Source organism: Pleurodeles waltl, chromosome 10, assembly GCF_031143425.1.
Source record: "Pleurodeles waltl isolate 20211129_DDA chromosome 10, aPleWal1.hap1.20221129, whole genome shotgun sequence".
Lineage (NCBI taxonomy): Eukaryota > Metazoa > Chordata > Amphibia > Caudata > Salamandridae > Pleurodeles > Pleurodeles waltl.
In genome coordinates, this window is record NC_090449.1 from 413278501 (window position 1) to 413291540 (window position 13040).

Sequence of the window (13040 nt, forward strand, 5' to 3'; positions counted from 1 at the left end):
GTGCCTGTTGGAGCATGGCCTCACTCAGCACAAAGAAAAATTACCTTTCTTTCAGACATCCACTGAATTTTTTGGGTATGTCTTCAGCCAGCAAGGGATCAAGGTTAACCCAAGGAAGTCTCAAGCCATCAAACAAGCCTCAGCCCCAAAAACAGTGACCGAGGTATGCAGCTTCCTGGGTATGACCACTTACTGCGGCAGGTTCATTCCCAACCTTGCTACTCTGTCTGAACCACTCTGAGCCCTCATAAAGACTGATACCCCATGGGTGTGGGGTGCTTGTGAGGAAAAAGCTTTCCAGACACTAAAGGAAGCGCTACTGTGTGAATTCACCATGGCCTACTTCGACCCTCTAAAGAAAACCAAGCTGGTGGTTGAAGTCAGCCCCATAGGCCTAGGGGAAGTCCTGACTCAGGAAGTAGAGCCGGACCACTGGACCTCGCTCACCTACGCCAGCAAAGCCTTGACCAAGACGGAACAGCATTACATGCAAATAGAAAGGGAAGCTTTAGCGATCAAATGGGCCAGTGGACACTTCCACCTGTATCTCCAAGGAAGGCCATTCAGGGTGATCACAGACCATCAACCACTAGTACCACTGTTTAAAGGGACTGCAACACACCCAACCCGGAGGATCGAAAGCTGGCCCATCCAGCTCCAACATTATGGGATGGAAGTAGCATACCAGCCCTGATTGAGAAACCCAGCCGACTTCTTATCCCGGCTGCCGCTCAAGCCACCAGGAGGATCTGCAGCAGAAACTGAAGAAACTGAGGCCCACATAAGGGTGCTTGCAAACGCTAGCTGTCTAAAAACCATCGACGCCAAAGAAATCGCTGAGGCCACCATGGAGGAAGCCGTCCTGGTGAAGGTAAAGCAAGTCCTGGATGGTGGTTCGTGGACGGGCTTTCTTAAGGAAGCCATCAGATGGGCGAGAGAGAGAGGCTCACAAGACTATGGCAAGTCCGGAATGAGCTCAGTGTAACCTGAGAGGGCCTCATCCTACGAGGGCACCGCTTAGTCATCCTGTCAAGCTTGCAGCAACGAGAAACCATGTCAGCACACAAAGGCCACAAGGCACAGTCAAAATGAAAGCACACATGAGAGAGAAAGTGTGGTTCCCACACCTAAAAGAAGCAGGGGATGACTATGTAAAACAATGCCTAGCCTCCCAGCTAACAAGAATCCAGTAAGTGCCAGCACCCATTATAACCTAGAAACAAAGCAACATGCCATTGTCCAAGGTCAGCCTCGATCTTGGAAGCTTCCCCAATGGCCGAGTTACACTAGTGCTAATGGATGGGTACTAGAAATATACTGTCGAGGTCATTGACTTTACTGCTTTTAACAACGTGACACCCATCCTCGAGAAGACCTTTGCCATGTTCGGACTACCCAAAGAAATCAAGACGAACAATGGGGCCCCGTTTCAAGGGGTGAAAATCCATGAGTTCCTGAAAAACCTGGGAATCAGACATTGTTAAATCACCTCGCAGTGACCCCAAGCCAACGACGATGTCAAGCGCTTCATGCGCACGCTCAACAAAGTCCTCTGAATAGCCTTGTGGGAAGGGGATAACCCAGAGCACTATCTCCATCAGTTCCTGAGAGAATATTGGGGAATGTCCCACTGCACCACAAAACAAGCCCTGTGGTCCCTCATGCTCTCAGGGACCAGGAGAGACACCATGCCCGCCTGTCCAAGGTGGCAACCACCCCCATACTGCCCAAATGAGACTCAAATGAGAGGGAGAGAGACAAATTGCAGGGTAAGTGGAAGGAGATGTGCGATGACCGAGCGCCTACAAATTGGAGACTGAGTGATTATAAAGGACCGCAAACCCAGCTGGAAGTTTCACACACCCTATGAACCAGGAGTGTGGGTCATCAGCAGGGTGGCTGGCACCATGATAACGGCACAGAGAGCAAATGAGGTAGTGTCCTGAAACATCTCCTGCTTCCGGACGGTGACATTCAAGGAGCTCCAACCTGCAAAACCAGACTTGATCTACCCTCACCCAGAGCCTGAATCGGACAGTCCGGAACCCCGAAACACAAGAGACAAGGTGCTAGCGAATGGACCAGGCACTCCGAGCTCCCCAGAAAAGCACCCCCCTGAGACCCAGGCAGAAGAGAAGTGGCCCCAGACCTAACAATACAATCTCAGGCCTAACCTGATGCTGAGCCAAAGACTGAAAGACTTTGGCCCATATTTATACTTTTTGACACAAAACTGCGCAAATACAGTTTTGCGTCAAGAAGTTTACCGCTGGCTTGTGCCATTCCTGAGCGCAAGCAGGGTGCCATATTTATGGAATGACGCAAGCTGGCGGTAAGGATCGGCTAACATCAAAAGAAAAGATGCTAGCTGGGGGTGGCGGTGGGGGAAATGGTGTTTGGGCACCAGAAATGGCGCAAGGCTAATTAACGTCAATATATATGGCGTTACCCAGCCTAGCACCATTACATGACGCAATAGTACCCAAAAATGACTGCTGTCTTAGTAAAGACAGGAGTCAAGCCCACCACCCCAATGGCCATGCTCAGCAATGGCCATGCCCAGGGGACCTGTGTCCCCTGGGCATGGCCATTGCCCAGTGCCATGCATGGGGTCCCATGTAAGGGGCCCCCAATGGCACAGCCAATACATTAAATTAATACTTACTTATACTTACCTATACTTACCCAGGATGGTTTTCCCATGTCCTCTGGTGACCCTCTGGTGTGGGTGGGGTCATTCCTGGGGCTTGGGGTGGGCACCTTTGGGCCCATTCCATGGTGTTTGGCCATGCAAATGGGTCCACAGGTACCTTACCGCCAGGTGTGACCCAAGCGTTAAATAATGGTGTTAAGCAGGTGTAGCACCATTATTTAAGCCTGCCTCTTACCTGTGTGCCATTTTTGCATTGGGATAATAAATATAACGCTACGGGCTTAGAGTCATTTTTTGGGCGGGAATGCCTACCTTGCATCTCATTGATGCAAGGTGGGTTCATGCATCCAAAAAATGGCGGTAACTCCAATATTTTGACGCTAGACGTGTCTAGTGTCAAAATATAAATATGGAGTTAATTTCGCACCGTAAAATAAATGATGCTAAAATGGTGCAAACGCCCCTTTGTGTGGTGTCTCAGTTATTAAGCTCAAATAAAGTTGGGAGGGGATGTAATAGCATACAGCAGTCTAGTGTCAAGCCAGGGAGTGGTCACGACTCGTTAACCCAGATGCCAGAAAAGGACTTCCTCTGGCCAGGAGGCCAGGGGTCTGTAAATAAATGGCAAGAATCGAGTTTGCAGTTCTTATGCCCCTACACTAGCACTGGTGTGCTCTGTGTTTTGTTGCAGAGGCAAGGCCAAGAGCGAGCACCAGCCTAGTGAAGGGCCTATCAGGGCATGCCATAACAATTACAGTTAAACGATGTGTGATGTAATTTCCGCTCCCCCTGGCATTTTGTTAAACCGGCATCCATGACTGCAGCATTTTAAATACATGTTACTTCCTTTAGCTGTTTTCTGTCTGCTTGCCTGTGCTGTGCTAGTGCAGGTGTATTAATAAAATTTATTAATGAGTATTCATGTATTCTGAATAATGGATTTGTGTAGAAAATATAATGTAGAAAAATAATGCACACATTTGAAAATGTGATTACGATGAGTGGCCGCCACTGATCACGAAGTGTACTTTTTAATATTATTAATATGAAATGTGGAGCATATGTTTGACTAATGCAGTAATATGTCATATTAAGGGTTATGCATTCTGTATTAGCTTTATTAATTGGAGGCCTTAACTTGGCGAAGATCTTGGCCTACTTGCCAGCCTCATGTCAAACTGTATTTTTTAACATTTAATAAATAGCTATCCTAGAGAGTTAAACTGTGAATTTGCATTTCATTGTTTAAATGTGCTCTTAGCTGAAAACTTTTCTCATGAGAGCCGACTGCTAGAAGATGCTGTTCTTGCTAAATGCAACAATATGTATGTAATGTGCATGACACTGACTTTTCCCAGGAGAACAATGAAGACACTGACTAGAGTAGAAGCTGCAACAATATTGTTACCTGACGAGCCAGATGATGATGATGAGGACATTGCAGGATAACCAATCAACGACATGTGAACCGAGTAATAGTAGAATTCATAGATTTGGAGTTTTAGTTTTATTGGACAAAGTGTGAACATACAATCCCATGACCAATAGGGATTTGGGAGATAGTTTTAGTGATTTGAACTTAATGAGACTGCACTGAGAAGAAACGAACATTCTGCATTCAGCATTTTCGCCTTAAGCATTGCCATAGGTTCCTTGCTCATTTCCTCGCTGGCCGAAAGGTCACTATTTTCTTGTGCTTCTTGACAAGAGATGTGCTTAACTTTGTTGCTTAAAGACTTTGGCCCTCATTATGTCATTGGCGTTACTTTCCACCATATTACCACCGACCGCCAGGGTCATAATGACAGCCTTTGCGTTTTCTGAACTTTGATGCTGAATCCTAATGCCTTGCTGATCGACTGATCGACTGATGTCCTCAGGACAAAGACTGACTCTGCTTGCTGATCCATACTGAGGATAGGTATTATGAATTAGAATGTTAATTGTTATGTATATTCGCTTTTTCTTTCTAGGTACCAAACGTACTATTTTGATAGAGCCATAGTTAGATGTTTTTCCAAATTTGTGTTACTAAATTGTTTTGTATGAAGCCCAACATGCTGATGCTAACCTGATGTTAGTTAAGACCCTCACTAATGAAATTCTGCTAATAGAGAATAATGCTTGATGAATTTCTCTGCTGAACTCGAATGTATGTAATCACTTTGACACAGTTGATTTTGGTATTAATTTGCACTATAACCCTAGAATGTGTTGTATTCCAAGCTTTGGTTAGATTGCGTTCTTCCACCGCTTTGGACAGCCAGTATTGTTTCTGTATGTGTTTAATTTGATTTTGAGATTAATCTACATGACTTTAGCATTGTTAATATAGGGAAATAAATATTCTAACTTTTGCTAAAGGTATGGTTATTTATAACTGAAACTTCATGGTGTGTGACAATTACTGACTCTATTGCTTATTAATGTTATTGTTTATCATTGATTATTGATGTTACTGATTGATTAGTGATTATCGATCTACATGTACTAGAGTTATGGTGGGAACATCTTAATTGCGAGTCCAGAGATTCACAGACCTTTTTGCATCCCCTTGTAAGTTTACTTATTAAGGTCAGTCGTGCTAACAGTGATGGTAGCAGAGGTAATGGTTTGTCTCCTTAAGAGCTCATCATAGACATCTGTTACAGAGTAACAGGTGGTAAGAGTGATGGTAATGAGGTTGTCTCCTTAAGAGCTCATCATAGACATCCTGTACAGAGTAACAGGTGTTAACAGTAATGGTAACAAAGGTGAAGGTTAGTCTCCTTATCATAAACGTTCAGAAATAATAACAGAAGTAGTAGCTTGACGATTTGGTCCTTTGAGAGTTCATTATTACTGAGATTTGGATTTTATTTTTCAATGATGCTCATTGGAGAGTAAATGTCCCCTTAAGTCCAGAAATGACTCTCCCAGAGTCCTGGATCCTGCTAATGATTGTTTGAGGATGTTCTCGATGTTCTACTGACAGTGTGAATGGAGTAGGTTGTGCTTGCGCAGCTTATGCAAATCGCAGGTGAATTGTGAGGTTTGTGAGGGTTTAGGGAGTTTGCATACTCCAAATGAAGTTGTAGAAGGAATGTGCGTACTTCGCATTGTGAGAGTAGGGAAGTCGTCGAACTTCACATGTGTGTGGCTCTTTGTGCTCAAAAAGTGTCCATGTTGTTGTTGATCTTCGGACCCTGCATGTTCTAAGACTCCGGAGTATTATAGAAAAGTGTATGAGACACTTGGTTTTATGTTGTAATCTGCCTTTAGTAGGTTCATCGGGCGTGGCCGACAAGTCAGAACGTGAGTGAAAGAAAATTTCAACTGAGATTTGGCATGTCCTATGTGCACCAGGACAGACCCACTGATCAGTTGAGAGTAAAATTTGCGGGTCAAATTTTGCTTGCGAATCTGAGAGACTAAGAAATAAGGAGTAGCAGTAAGGGCGGGAAGAGGCGTCAGTGAAAAATCCGTAAAGTTTCTGAAGAGATTGTGTTACCTTTCCCGTAGTAAACCAGCAGATATGGTTTTTGATTAGTGCTCGCAATTTTTGCATTAGCTTTGTGTTAATCCAAGTTTGGGAGGACAAGCTGCAAGACTTTATCAGCTGCAGTACTTGTGAGTGTGACGTCATTGGAGCCACACTTGGATAGGTCGGTTAGTGAGAAGGGTTGCGCACGGATTGGCAGCCGTCCGTGAGAGGCAACTGGTTGAGAAAGTACATGAAAGGAATTATGGGATTAAAAGTCACTTCCTGATTTGATTTTGAATAACAAAAGGTTGAAAAGGTGACATTTTTCAAAGCTTTAAAGAGTGCTTTAAGGGGAGATACATATATTACAACAAGTATAGGCAAGGCTACACCACCAGAAGGTACACCAGCTTATATTGTAATGGAAGAGAAGGGTGTCACGCCATGTCTTTGGCTGAAGCAATGGTGCAAAGTGACAGAGAAAGATGTGAACTTGGCATTTCCCACAAATGGCATGTTCAATTTGAGGGATTTGGAGCATTTAAGGATGGTGCTATATGAATCGAAGCCCCTCCGAGACCAGCACAGTTTGAGGCATTAGCGATTTGGGAGCTAGTAGCCAGACAGCAACAGAAATTCGAGAGGAGGAAGAGAAAGGCAGAAAACACATTAACAGAGGCTAGGTGGGACAGTGATCAGAGGATTTGGAGGATGGAGACTTTGAACAGAATTAAGTTGTTTGCGCCAATTACGCAGGACAATGAGAAGGAAGGAAGGAAAGCTACTAGAAAGACTAAAAGAAGTCCATCCAAAAGTAGGGAGGCTAGAAAGTCTTCAGCAGTGGAGGAAGAATTAGATGATGATGAATTTATTACACAGTTATTGAGAAATCGTCCACCACCATATACAGCACAGGAGAGTGGTCCAAGTACCAGTGCTGATCCCACAGCTCCGACACAGGTTAATGGGACAATTAGTCAGATGCAGGTTAATGCTAGCCTGACACAGAGGGCGTTGCAGAGTGGTCCTAATGTGCCTACTACTCCTGTAGTTCAAAATTAGGTGCAACCCCCACAAGTTCAGAGAATTTATCCTGATATGCTCATTATGCAAATGACTTTGAATTTATGGTGCCTACGGAATAGGTTTTCCCAAAAACGATGTTGGTTCAGTTGGAACCAATTCCACTTTTACTATCCCCAAGTGCAGCCGCAGGTAATGCCAAGGTTCACTCCAGTTACAGGGACACAGTAAAATATGTCGTCAATGATGAATCAGAACATGGGAGTTTGCACAGAAGAAACCTACTGTAGGTGAGCAGGGTGCCATGTCCCAGAATGTAATGAGGGGAGGACATAATGAAGATGCTCAGGTAGTCTCTCCTGAGGGACAGACCTTTGACGGATCAAGATCATTGTTAGAACTCAGTCCATTTGTAGCACTTCCAGATACTATGGCAGGGTCAAACGTCAGCCAGAGTTTTAAATTGTTGACACCGCAGACCCCGAATACAGTTACACAGCAGGTGCCACCAGTATAGGCCAGTAACATTTCATTGCAAGGTTTGACAGTTCAGCAGTTGACTGAAACGTTAGACAAGCTGAATACCCTGCAGAATGTTCCTAAGGGAGAGAAATGTTTGAATTATGCTAGGCTAAGCATGGAAGCGAGTGAACTCGTTGAGGGAACTATGGGTGTGAACAGGTTAGAATCCTACACAGAGGCAGAGTTGAGATATTTGTGCCCGAAGATTACGAGAGAAGTGAGCAATGTGCATCGGAAACTAGCTGACCCTGCAGAGAAGTACGGTGTGGAAAGAGAGAAAACAAGGCATTTGAAAAGGAGTTATAGATTAGATTTTGACGTTAAAGATTTTGAAGACATGAGATCTGTCGGAATGAAGGCACACCTTAAGGAATTGCTTCAAAGTGCCCAGACTTGGGGAGCATTAGACAAATGGGAAGGCAGTTGGGCAAAGAAAAGAGACAAAAAGAAAAGGGATTCTATGGAGCTGACTGCAAATGTGCAGCAGGACAAGGATCCAGTCAAAATGTTGCCAATGAGAGAGATTCCAGGAAGGAATTTTATTCATGTCCCATGGAGCAGAAGTGACATTCTGTTGTTTACAAATGATTATCCAAAATTGAGAGAGAAGCAAGTAGAGTGGTACCAGCAGACAGACAGGTTTGTGAAACTTGCAAAGTACCTGTGGGAGGACTTGAACACGTTACTAGAGATAGTGGTTCCAGCTGATCTGTGGATAGAGTGTAAGAGGAGTGTAGATTAGCCAACAAGCGAACCAGAGAGAGACAAATATACAGGTGCACGGTCTCCCGAGATAATGAAATATTACTATAAGGTGACTGAATTTTTGAAAACGAGAATTTCGCCCAAGAATTCTGATTGGCAGAGGACTGACTGGACAGCTCAGGAAGCAAAGGAGTCGATACATGCATATTATGAGAGATTGCTGCAGGCGTTCAAGCATTACAATGGTACAGAGACAATTGAGGCGAGAGACATGATTAATTTTGTGTTCAGATTTGTGGAAGGATTGAGACCTGAAATTAGCCAGATGATTAAGAGTCATTTGATTTGCTGGCAAGCAAAGCCGATTGATGAGGTGTTGCAGTATGTGAAGCACTGCAGTGATGACATTGAAATAAAGCAGAAAAGGTTGAAAGAGAAAGCGATAGTGATGCAGATTAAAGCTGCTGAAACGGAATGCAAGGGAATGTGCAACAACAGTTACCACAGCAGCAGCAGGGAAACATGATGTTTCAGCCCCAGATGAGAGGTAGAGGCCGCAGAGGTAATGTGAATCGTGGTCTAGATTTGGGTACCGTAGGGGTTCAGAATGATGTGCAGGGAATTAAGAAATTATGGGGAAGTGCTGTGTGAGGAGAGGAGGGGCAGGAGCCCTTTAAAAACATTACTGCGCTCCCGCAGTCGCGGGAAGCGCTGTGTGAGGAGAGGAGGGGCAGGAGCCCTTTAAAAACATTACCGCGCTCCCGCCGCGCGGGACGCGCGCAGGCGGCGCCCGGTCGAAGCCCGGGCCAAGGGCGGGCCCGTCCTTGCCGTCATTGCCAGGAAGAGGCAGGGCAGGGCCACCCCCCTGACATCCACCCAAAAGAAGTCTGGATCAGTTAGCCCAATGGACTGGGCTACCTAAAGGTACTGTGCCGGTGATTATTCTTTAAAATAAAAGAGGGTCTTCGGGAAGTGTGCTTTTGGTGCTGCTGTGAAGGAGCACTGATTTCTAGTTTGAAGGACGCGCCCCCCCTCACGCAAGGACTGACATAGGCGGTTTACGCGCAAGGCGTAAGTCAGGCCTATAACTCTATAACTGCAGGGGACTTGGTGTGGTTAAAGGCTGTGACTGGACATTTGAACCAACTAGGGTCTGACTAGAATCTGGTTCTATTTTTTCCCCCAGTCAGGGGATCTGAGTTTGATATATCCGTTAAAGTAATTTACAGTGCCCTATCTTGGACAAAGGGACTAGCCTGTCAAAATGGGAAAACGTAAGGGAGATAATGGGGGAAGGGAACACACCCAGGAGGCCCCCCCACCCAGGCTAATAACAAGCTACCTAACGTCTGTAATGGGTGCCATTGAGACAGAGATAGGGAGGGTAAAAGCTACCCTAGAGTCGTCTCTTGAGAAAGCAGGAAAGGTTGGGGAGGGGGGACGGAACCCGTCGGTAACACTGCTGCCGAGTAAGACCAAGAAAAGAAACCCTTGTGTAATAACAGAAATTGATTTAATCGCTTGAATTACTCCTACAACTCCAGAGAGTCCACCCTAAAAAAAAGTAGCCAAATAATCCCCCCCCAAACGGCAGTAACCCCCATACACCAAGTGGGACTTCCTGTAGATAGGGAAGGCTTTGGAGAGTCCTCATCAGGAACTAAGAAGACCAAGAGCAAATGTCCTTCTAATACCCCAAAAATAAAACAAACTATAGGGAAACAACCAAAAGACAGTAAAAATCTGGATTCAATTAAAACTTGTTTTTTGCAAATTGAAGACCAACTTAGAGACATTAAAAAGTTATGCTCATCAGTTCTGGAGAAAGTGGCCGTTCTCGAACAGAAGGTTGAATCTATAACAAATATAAAACCCGAACCACCGAAGGCAGAATCTCAGAACATTCATTCCATTCCTGAATATTTACCAGCTCCACCTACTCATCAGCATCAGAACTTTAGAATATCTCCTGCCCAGAACCCAATCCAAAAAACCCTGAATGTAGAGGCCTCACAACATTCTACAAACCCACAATATCAGTGGGGCACAAATAAACGGGAAGGCCGCCGGGGCTAGGAAACTATAAGCACTCAGGCAGCCTGCCCAAGGATACCGTTGGCATGTACCCCCTATGTTTTAATCTTGGAAAATGCCCCTATATTGGAAAGCACCCACCCCGAATCCCATATGTCTCTACTGAATAAAGTGACTCATTGGGTAGGAAAACACACGGGAGGGCGGGTTGACTTCTTTAGGGACATCTTAACTGTAAGAAGGGTACCTTGGGTTGGCTCATCCCCTAAAACATCACCTGGGGATTGTATTATAATAAATTTTAGGACCCCCAGACCGTTAATGCTCTGTATCACCATCTCTCACCTATGAGATCATCTGTAGGGCCTATAAGAGTCCAACGTTTGACTAAGTTTATCCATCCGTTATCAAACCCATGCTACCCTGATTCAACCTACTCTGGGATTCAGAATCCCAGTAACCTTGGTCTCTCTAACCCCTCTGACACTGCTTTGACATTATCTAATAGGTATGAGACCCTGACCTCACTAGAGCAGTTAGATTGACAATGACTAGCTGAGCCATCCTTGCAAGATCCTCTGGAGACAAACGTACTCTCACAGTCCCCCTTAGAATCTAAAGGAGTCCCTAATATACGTGATATACAGGGTATGACACCCCTAGGGATTATTTCATGGAATGTTGCAGGTCTAAAATAAAAAATTGGAAACCCCGATTGGATAGATTTAGTGATGGGAAATCTTATTATTTGTTGTCAGGAGACTTGGCTCACAGAATCACCACATATTAATGGCTATACCACATATTATGTCCCTGCAACCAAGGCCCATGCAGGTAGAGCTAAGGGCGGTCTGGCCATCTTTTTATCTGTGGAGGCAGGAGGGATGGAAGCACTTGTTGTAGGTATATCGCCTTTTTTTCTGGCCCTATCTCTGAAACTAGAAGAACCATTCGATATACTACTGATCAACTATTATAACAGCACCTTTGATAACTCAGACACTAGCGTGGTCAGTAGTTTGGAGACCCTAATACATAAGGTAACAGTATCCAGTAAAAAGGACACAAGAATAGTCTGGGTTGGTGATTTTAATGCCCATCTCTGCGAGCCAGAACTCCTTGACTGTTGTGGACTCCTGGACGAGAATGACGTTCCCATTCAACACTCCAAACACTCCCCGTATGGGAACGCCCTTAATTCTCTGATAACAGTAAACTCCCTTTCCTTTCCCACACCCGCTACCAGAGGGATACCAACATTTGTAAGGGGGGACAATCACACCACTATTGATTATATTATTTATTCTAGAGAATTGTCCCCTATTACAGGTCAATTCAGGGTTACCCTGACCTGTTTTAGTGATCATAATCCCTTAATGCATTATGATTAATTTAGATCTGATAAATGATTCAAGAAGAGGGAAGCGACACCCTGCCATGAAGCACTCATCCCAAAAAGGGCTTACAATCAAATGGGGGAAGATAAACAATAAAACAAAAATTAGGGATGTTTTTTTGAATAAATGGCCAGACGTTATGACATCCCTGGATGAAAATAAGGCCCCACATGAAATTATTCGTGCATTCTCCTCTCTGACAAATTACATGGCGGAGAAACTACAGCCTCAACGAGCTAATAAAGTCCATGGCCCAAGATGGTTTAACCACGCATGTACCTCATCTTTAAGCAAGCTAAAAAAAACAATCAATGCATCTCCCAAAGATCTACATGCAATTAAGATTGCCAGGAAAAACTATAAAGAAGTTCTTGCCAAAAGGAAAGTTGATCTAAGTGAATCTGCATGGGAGGAACTGATGGCTGCAAGCAAACTCAAAGATACAACTGCATTCTGGCGTGTGGTTAACTCTTCACTATTGAGCGATAACTTTGAGACGCCCATGAACACTGTAATTCCAGCCAAGACCTGGGTGGACTATTTTAAATAAACTTTCGCCATAGAGACAAATACCCAATCAGAAATGCTAAATTGTCTAAAACCTGCAGGAAAGGATCAGCTAAAATTGGCTTTTAGTAACATTATAAGTGTGGATGATGTTAAACAGGCAATCCAAGATAGTCCATCTGAGAAAGCCCCGGGTCCAGACAGAATTCCTGCTGACTTATATAAAGCACTTCCAGACTTCTGGGGCCCACTGCTAACCAATGTCATGAGATCGGCTGTGGTAGGCCCTTTAGTAGACTCTTGGAAAGAAGCGATCATCGTCCCGATTTTCAAGAAGGGAGATAGGGCAGACCCTCTGTGCTATTGCCCAATCTCTTTGCTGGACAGTTCAGTCAAAATTTTGGGCCGAGTAATTTTAAATAAGCTAGAAGAATGGGAGACTGATACTCACTCCCTCTCAGAGGTACAATTTGGCTTTCGCCCAGGGGTGGGCACAGTCGAACAAACTCTTAATTTGACACTTATAGTCCAGAAATACACTAAAGCCAAAAGGGGCTGTATACACTTAGCATTTATGGATCTCTCCTGCGCCTTTGATACAGTCAGCAGGGAGAAATTGTGGAAGGTAATGCTGGGTATGGGCGTGGATAAACACATAGTTATATTACTCAGTAAACTTCATGCCTGCACAGAGGCTCGGGTCCGTTACTCTCGGGAGGGAGGCCTGACAGAGAAA